Here is a 9,597-nt window from a genome sequence, read left to right as displayed (position 1 = left end):
TTTCAACCTCTCTCTGGATGATCCCAATCTACCCACAACTCTAAAAGTTCATATCCAACTACAAGGAGATGAACAAATAGTGTCATAAAAAATGGCAGTGTTACACCATCAGCTGGCTTATTGTTGATGCTCTAATGATTATTGTTGATTTAGAACCCATCCCTTCTATAGTCCAAATCCCAAGACAGATTCAAAAGCAAGAGCTTCTTAAGCTTATGCCTCTTGAGTGGGTATCCAACTATGAAAAATTTCACCAGAATTCTCAACTTGTTCAAACCTCTGACGCTCTCTTTGAAAAGAGAGCTGATGGAACGGTTAGGATGACCTTTCAGCCACCCACTGAACAAACACCACCTAGAGTTTCTTTCTCTTACTCTTCTATGATCACTGTTGTTCCAACAGCACAGGAAAACATTCCCATCTATGGATTTGCTTCTGATGGTTACCCGATTTACCCAGATAAGATTAATGGTCACTTTTTATGGGATGTTTCAGGTTCCCATATGTGTGATGCAGGATGTCCATGCCTTGAAGAAGAGGATGATGATGACTTTAACAGATAGCCCAGACGTCGGAAAAAGAAAAGTCATAAGGAGGAGCCATGCCAAAAAAGGCCTCCTTTGCCTCTAGATGATTCAGACAATACAACTCCTTTGCCGATCTATAAAAAAAAGATTAAGGCTCATCCAAAAGGAGTATAAACAAAAACCATGTAGATAAGAGGCTAATCAGCCTAGTATGCAGCCAACACCAATCCAGTCCTACATGATGTTTTCATCCAACTCGTATTAAGACTAGTTTCCACTTTTGGAAAAACACACAGATCCTCAGACAAAGGTTGTCACTAAACCTTTTGTCCCTTCTCCGGTTACCCCCACAGGCCAACTTGAGGATCCAAGACCTTTTGAAGCCATCCTAAACTAACAAACACAGAATGCCAGAGCACAAAATTCGGCGTTCAGAACCCTTGATGACAAAATTGAAAGGGTTGCGTCTTAGGTAAAGCAGACTGACACTAAAGTTGACAAAATCTCAGCTCAACTTGAACAGATCTATCTCAATCTACAAAATCAAGTTTCTCAACTTGATACAGAACTTTAGATGATGATTCAAAACCGATACTGGGGTCCATAATTCAACAAAAAAGAAGCAGAAATCAGAAGGCTAAAAGCCGAACTTGCCAGAATAAGTGCAGATAAGCAACAACCTTCCTTATTTGCAAAATCTCCTACCCGACCTCTCCATACACCAACCTCCAATACCTATCAACCATTTTATACACCATCTTCCTCACGTCAGCCAGTGGATTATGCCAAATTTTTTGGACCATCCCATACTTTGTACAAGTAAACTCCAACTCTAGTTCCACCTAAACAAAAACCGAAACTGATGAGAACCATCAAGGGACCATTAAAACTTCAAGTGATCCTTTGCACATTCATGGAGGCCCAATTACAAGAGCAAGAGCCAAAAAGATGCAAGCTGCTTTAAATGGATTAATTGAGAAAATATGGATTGAAAATGCAATTCAAGATGCAAGACATCATGAATTGGGCTTGAAGAGAAGACAAGGCATTGTGGGCATTATTCAAGTCATTGGGCAGCCAAATACACAAGTTGTATCAAATGCAGAAAGGTCAAATTCGGAATAAAAACTGTATTGATTGAGCCAGAATTAAAATACAAGCTATATACCGTTGGAAAGATAATTAAGTTAGCTTTCCAATAAATTTTACAGAGCTGGATTTGGAGTTCTTTAGAAGGAGTTATGACCAATTCTTTACAGCTTGTTCAGACTTGGGATTTTCAACGAATCCTTTGTTTTTCAACTTATTTGTTTGTTTTGTTTTTGTCAATGTGTAAGGTAAGTCTACCATCAATGATGGTGGGCTAACATTAAGTTTGTTAATGATAGCATTAATTATAGTAGGCTAGCATTAAGTTTGTCAAAGATAGCATTGATCATGGTGGGTTGGTGAAGACTTTTGAAACATCTTTTGACAAACTTACTTGGAGGGTTGTTCCAATGTTTCCATTTGTATTTTTAGGATCTTGGGTTCCTTTTAGCCTATTTAAATTCAGCAACCTTGGTATGTAAGGAGATGAATGTTATTTTGAATTTGAAAGATTATTCTTTCTTTGGTTCTTTTGAGAACTAGTGAACTTATCAAGAATTTACATTCTTGTGGTGTTCCAAATTTAGACTTATCACTCACCTTCTCATCTTTTTCTTGAGTGTGGCGTCAATACCCTTCTCTATACCTTTGGTTCATGTTTTCTTAAGCATTGGGTCAAGGTTTTTTGTTTGCCATAAATCTGTTTAGAACTTTCTTGGGAAGTTGAAACTACAAATTAAGTGTAGGATTGAAAGTTTCATTGTGGGATTCGTATCAGAAACCCACCAAAACCGAAACCACAAAACCACCACCAGTCTATCAACAACCACCATCTATCCCAGATCCACTCTTTGAAAGATTGTATTCCTGAACCTGAACCAAAAGAAAAAACACCTTTAAATCAGTATTCGTCTCAAATTTTTTCTCATTTATCTAAATCAGAAGATACTTCTTCTGATCCAGAATCCTCTGACGGATCTTTAAAAGAATCCTTTCTTTCTTCAGACTCTGAAGCATATTTGGCTAATATCTCAAAATTATTAATGGTTTAACCCTCTATAAGGTCCAATGATCCATCTTTTCATCTCCTCCTCCAACAACACCGATTGTTGAAGAAGCAGAGTCAGATACCAACCCCACTACACCTTCTCATGACAATCCTCCTAAACCTTTAAATGGCCCATGGTTTACCTTTGATGATATCCCGAAAGTCAAATGGCCAGGTCGATTCCAAGAGTTTTCAGCATGGATAGATATTCAGATGCTCAAACTGGCACAACATCTCAAACAGTCCTTAAAGAATTCAGCTCTCGATTCACTAGATCTTTAAGAGATTGGTTTGAAAGTCTTGGCCAATACAAACAACTTCAATTGGTCCAAGCTGAAATTCCTCAAGTTCTTAGTATCATTTATGAACAATTCCTTGGAGAAGCCACAACTGCAAATGAACAGACACGATGAGAATTCCATCAAATGAGGTGTTGTTCGTTACAAATCAAAGATCTTGACTTTCACTACAAAAGAATGTCTACGATGTACTACAAGCTTAATGGCTTTAATGATCCTTCATTAAAGCACGTCTTCGTAGCATCTCTTCCCAAAGAAATATAGCCAGAATTACAGAGACAATTCACTATTTATCAGCTGGATATAGTCAATATTTCTTTAGGAAAAATCTATCAGTTGGCAGTAAATTGTTTGGAAAAACTCTATGACCAAAAAGAATTTTTCAAAGATCTGATGGAAAACAACTAGCCATTCAAAAGTGCCTACAAAAAACCGCCTCTCTCCATCAAGTATAAAAGTGATAAAGATTGCACTTGTTCTACTAAGAAAAAATCCTATTTCTAGAAATATTGACACCCACATAAGAAAAACCAAACTTCATCTAGACCCAAAAAACCCTACCACGTTTTTCTGAAAAAAGGATCCTACCCAATCCTCCAAATTTAAAAGCAGACGATGTTTCATCTATAAGAAAAAAGGGCATTTCGCAAGAAATTATCCAAACTGATGATGATGTTGAATCTTTTTTTTTTCAGAATAGGAAGATTATGACGAACAAACTGCTTTTGTTCTTACAGAAGATCACTCTAACCCAGAGAGTGTCTCAGTAATCCAAACAATACAACAAACACACACAACCCAGCCAATCATACCAATTCCTTCAATCAAAATCCTTCTTTTACCCGAGAAATTTGACAAACCAATTCTTGTCATTGGATTCATTGACACTGGAGCACAAAAAAGTATGCACAATCCCTCCATTCTCCCATCTCATTTTTGGGAAAAACATAAAGAGTACTTCAGCGCAGCCAATGGTGAATTATTCCAAACCAACCTGATTACCAAGAAACCAGTTGGTATTCAGTTTTTCCCAAACTGTGTTCTCTGGATCAAAATTGTTGGATCCAATCTACCTGATAAGGATCTTTTAATTGGGTTCGACATACTTCACCTGATTAAAAGCCTTCATATTACAGTCTCCAAGATTTGGTACAAACAAATGTTTCAACCATACACTGATGTCCTGAGACTGTTCTCCATCTCAAACTCCCCCTCTTCATATGACTCATTCAAAACCCGTTTTCTTCCTTTCTGTCCTGAAAGCCATAGTCAATTTTCACATCCATCTCCATTGTGGAGAAATAAAGACTTCTTCATTAAGCTTCCCTTTAAGCTTAACGAAGACATCAATCCTAGCAAAGCTACCCATCCTGGTATGACACCATCTGATCTTAAATTAGCCCAACAAGAATGCTCTCAATTGCTTCAACAAGGGCTTATTGAATCCACAAATTCAAATTAGGCTTGTCAAGCCTTCTATGTGGAAAAACGGTCTGAAAAAGTCCGAGACAAAAAAGGTCTTGTCGTAGATTATTAGCCTCTTAACTATTTTCTCTGTGATGATAAGTTCCCTTTGCCAAAAATTTAGTCTTTATTTGTCCATATTCGTGATGCCAAGGTCTTTTCCAAATTTGACCTTAAAGTTGGATTCTGGCAACTAGGAATTCATCATGTTGACCGTCATAAAACTGCCATTTGCATTCCAAATGGCTACAATCAATGGAAAGTAATGCCATTTGGCCTTAAAGTAGCACCCTCACTTTTCAAAAGGCCATGATCACAATCTTTAAGCCCATACTCCACCATGCACTTATCTACATAGATGATGTGCTCTTATTTTCTAAAGATCATAACTCCCATCAAGATTTACTTTCCCACTTTCTCAAAATTGTGGACTCACATGGCATCATGCTTTCTGACAAAAAGAGCATCCTAGGCCAGGATTCTGTAGAATTTCTTGGAATGATCATTAAAGATGGCTATTACCGCCCTGGTCCACACATAACTCAAGAGCTGGTCCATTTTCTGATGAACACCTGTCCAAAAAACAAATTCAGCAATTTCTAGGCATTGTGAATTATCTTCGGGATTTCTTCCCTCATGTGACAATCCACACCAGCCAGCTGTCAAAAATGCTTAAGAAATCTGCTCCATCACTGCTCTATCATGGGGTCCCTCTCAGACTGCTGCAGTTCAACATCTAAAGAAGATTACCCAACATCCTTTTCCACTAAAGATTCCCATTGAAGAACAGCGTATTCTCCAAACAGATGCAAGTGATGAGTACTGAGGTGTAGTACTTTTAGAAAAAATTGACGGAAAAGAATCTTACTATGCTCATGCCAGTGGTCAGTTCAAAGAATATGAAAAACACTATCACGTAATCTACAAGGAGATCTTAGCCGTAAAATATGGAATTCAAAAGTTTGAATTTCATCTCATTGGCCATAATTTTCTTGTCAGATTAGACAACTCTTCTTTTCCGAAGATTCTTGACTTAAAAAACAAGACACTTCTAGACAAACACCTTCTCTGACTTAAGACATGGTTTTCCAAATATGATTTTTCAGTCCAGCATATTAAGGGAGATCAAAATCTCATTCCTGATTTGTTATCCAGACCTTCATCTTCAGCCACTTTTACTCTCATCTCCTCCTCCGTTACAGTACCAGTGATCCTCATGAATTCTTCTTTGTCAAACTTAGCTCTTACAAGGAAATCTTTCCCTTGTAATCTCATGTTTCCAGTCCCTATCAAATCCAAGACTTTGCTAAAAACATTTGTTTTTCGGTACTTCATTAACATATATCATACTCAGTCATATGGTTTTCCCAGTTTTCACCCTGATCACCTTTTTTCTCATAGGACTCACCGTTGATCCCTCCAAGGTTATCATAGAAGATGAACTGTAGTACCTATGGTGCCTCACTATTAGACATCTCACCGACCCAACCAAAGCCCATTCCCTATTACAGACCCTCTTTGAATGGTTTTCTTCCCTCTTTTGGTGGAGAAAACAACTCAACCTTATCATAAATCACTATCACCTTAATCTTCTGCTTGATCAAGAAGGTGAACAATTCACCTCGATCTTCATTGTCCACCGTCCGTATTTTCAACATCCTGTTACTAAACTCTTCTGGACACAAGACCAAGCCTATGAGTGGAAAATTGTCCCTCATAGTTTTCCTCTGACACATGACCTTAACCTAGTTTCTACCCTAAAAAACTACCTCCTTGAACTAAACCATGTTCAGTCCACACCAACTGACATCCAACATGCCACCCTCGTCCCACACCATGAACTTATGGACATTCCCACTGCAAAAATTCCCTCACCCAGTAATTCTCCATCCACTGGAATACTGGTTAAGGAAGAAAGGCCAGACTATACCAACATTCTTTTCCAAGATTCCTAGGATCCTTGGGAAGAATTCACTTCAATCCTGCATCCTGCAGAAACATCTAGTGCACCTTCAACCAGCACAATTCCACCAATAGATTCTCCAACTCGCCAATACTATGCCCATCTGTCTTGGTGGAAAGAACCTTTCGTAAAAGTCGATAGCGATGTTGACAACTTGTCCCCTTCTCATAGTCATTAATGGTCCTATCTATGAGTCTCATGATTACCGCCTCTTTAAACTTTTGTTTGCTTGTAATAATTGCTTTTTAAAAGCAAACATCTACTTTTCTAAAAGCTTGCTTTTACTTTTGCTTTGTAATCATGTTTGCTTTTTCTTTAAGAAAAGTAGGATAGGGGTCCTGTCCTATCCCTTTCATAATTATATTTTTACTTTTGCAAAAGAATAAAGGTCATGTCTTATCCTCTCCCCAAGAGTTCTTCTATATAAGAAGAACTTATCTCAGTTTGTAATCAGAACTCGTTTGAAAAATCAAATAAAATCGTGTTTTGATAATATAGCATTCTAAAAGCTTCTTCCTTCTTCCTCTATTCTCCTTGAAAAACAACAGACTCTCATAATAATTTATTTCGATCCTATAATGAGTCCACTGGGTGAACACAGGTATGTGGTGTTGTTACACCTAAACTATGATAGTGCTAGACTATCCTTGGGACCAGTAGTTCGCAAGTTTTGGTTTCCAGCCGATATACCTATAGTCCTTGAGATATAAAACCAAACAAAAGCAAAAAACTATTGATCACGATACCACTCGAAAACAAGTCACCTCTGACCTTCAAAGAGGGTGAACGTTGTGAGAAAATAGTTTTATTTTAAATCGGTTTTATAAATAAATCAGGACTTTTCTGATACACAGGATCCTTGAAGCAAGGCAAGTGCAGAGCATACTCAATATAGAAAATAGAGATGAACGCTCTTAGTTTAATAACTCAAGTATTTTCTTTGTTACCTAGAAGAAGAAGAGAGACTTAAGAAGCCATAGAAGTTTAAGAAAAACTTAGAAATATTATTGATGGCAATCTGCATTTTACAAGGACGGAAGAGCTTTTAAATAGAGCTGGAAAGCTAAAATAAAGATAAAGATAAAGATAAGACAGGACCCTTATCTTTTCTTTAAGCATAAAGCAAAAGCAAACCATAATTAAAGCAAATGCAAAAGCATAAAAGCTAAAACACACTTTAGACAAGGTAGGACCCATGTCTTTTATTGAAAGCAGGAAAAACAGAGATTCCCGGATGACTCTGTAGCCATGTGAGGTGATTATGGAGTTGAGGGAAATCTGGATGGGGACACGTCACCGATTTAATTTTCATATTCTTCTTTTGCTCTTTGAATTTCTTGGTAGATCAGGAAGTCTTCATCTAATTCGGGACTTGCTGGTCGTTGAGAATATTGGTGTAGTCGGGTCGTTGTTCTCAAACAAGAATGCCATGAGGACTGGAACTGGATCCTGGAATACATATTTGAGTGCTTGGTAGAATCTCAAGAGTGTGGGAATGACCAATGGAGGTGTGGTGAATGTCTGTTGGGACAAGTTGAACATTGTTGAGTTCTAACAAGTAGGATCATGGTCAAGAGGGAAAGGATGAGGGAATGTTTTCCATTCATACGCCATGTCCTGTGTCCAGTAGTCTTTTGTCTGAGGATGTTGGAAATAGGGCCTGTGGACTATGAATACCGAAGCAAACATATCTGCTTCTTGATCTGGAATTCGATCTAACTGATGAAAGTTAGATATATTCTGTAATTGTTTACGCCACCAACTGAGTGGTGAAAACGTTTCAAGGAGTGTCCAGAGAAGTGTGGGTGCATGATCTGGGGTGGAGATATGCCTAAGGGTTGGTCAGACAGGAAGAACAAGTTTTGTAGCAAACAGGACTGTGAGACATCACATGTACCATAACTCATCTTCAGAGATGGTGAGACTGGGAACAATGGTGAAACCAGAGAGGAACAAATGTTCTAAGCATAGAGAGGGAAACCTTTCGGGTTTGGTTCTGTGAACATTCATGAAATACCTATAAAGGAATTTCTTTGCAAAGGTTTGGATTTGGAAAGCTGTACGGAAAGTGAGGTTTAAAGGAAAAGCTTTTTGAGTGAGAGCTTTGAAGGGGAGTGTTCAATACATGGCTATTATGGGGATGGTTTGGATGGAAGAGATGAGAATAGGGCTTTTTATAGATGGTCGGGTGAGGAAATCAGGGATAATATTTTTATCACCTTTAATGTGTTGGATTGTGTAGTCATACTTTGCAAACCATGTCTTTAAGTTGAGCAATTGCTTGTCAGGAAGTAATTTGTTCTTGAAGTCAAAGATCTTTGGAAAAGAACTGTTGTCCATTCTGATGAGGAAATTATGGCTGATGAGATGAAATTCAAACTTCTTGATTCCATATTTTACCGCAAGAATTTCCTTGTAAATCATGTGATAATTCTTTTCTAAATCTTTGAACTGTCCACTTTCATGAGCGCAATAGGACTCTGAGTCACCGATCTTTTCTAGGAGGATAGCACTCCAAAAGTCATCACTAGCATCTGTCTAGAGAATGCGTTGTCCGGTAGTGGGAATTTTGAGTGGAGGAGGTGATTGGGCTATCTTTTTAAGTTACTTTACAGCCGCTGTCTGAGCTGGACCCCATGGTGGAGAGGAATAAAGTCTCTGACATAATTAACAATTCCAAGGAACTGTTGAATTTGCTTTTTGGTGAGATCGATGTCGTGAAACTTTAATAATTCTGCTGTAATGTGTGGTCCTTGATGATAGTGGCCATCTTTTAAGACCATGCCAAGAAAGTCAATAGATTCCTTTCCTATGTTGCTTTTCTTTTCAGAAAGCATGATGCCATGTGTCTGCACGATTTCCAGGAAACCTGAAAGGAGTTGTTGATGTGTTTGGTGGTCATGGGAAAACAACAGGATGTCGTCAATGTAGATCAAAGCATGATGGAGGATCGGAGAGAAGATCTTAACCATTGCTTTTTGAAATAAGGATGGAGCAACTTTGAGATCGAAGGGTAGAACTGTCCACTGATAATGAGCATCAGGGATACAGAAGGCTATTTTAGGACGGTCTTCTAGAGAAATGCCAAGTTGCCAAAAACCAGCTTTAAGATCAAACTTTGAAAATACCTTTGCACCTTGAAGATGAATGAATAGGGACTGGATCTTGGGGAGAGGAAATTTATCATCTTTAAGGAAAGCATTAAGT

The sequence above is a fragment of the Citrus clementina genome, unplaced genomic scaffold (assembly GCF_000493195.1).
Source record: "Citrus clementina cultivar Clemenules unplaced genomic scaffold, Citrus_clementina_v1.0 scaffold_1, whole genome shotgun sequence".
In the NCBI taxonomy this organism is placed as follows: Eukaryota; Viridiplantae; Streptophyta; class Magnoliopsida; order Sapindales; family Rutaceae; genus Citrus; species Citrus x clementina.
The sequence above is the reverse complement of the archived record's forward strand: the minus strand, read 5'-3'. Positions refer to the sequence as shown.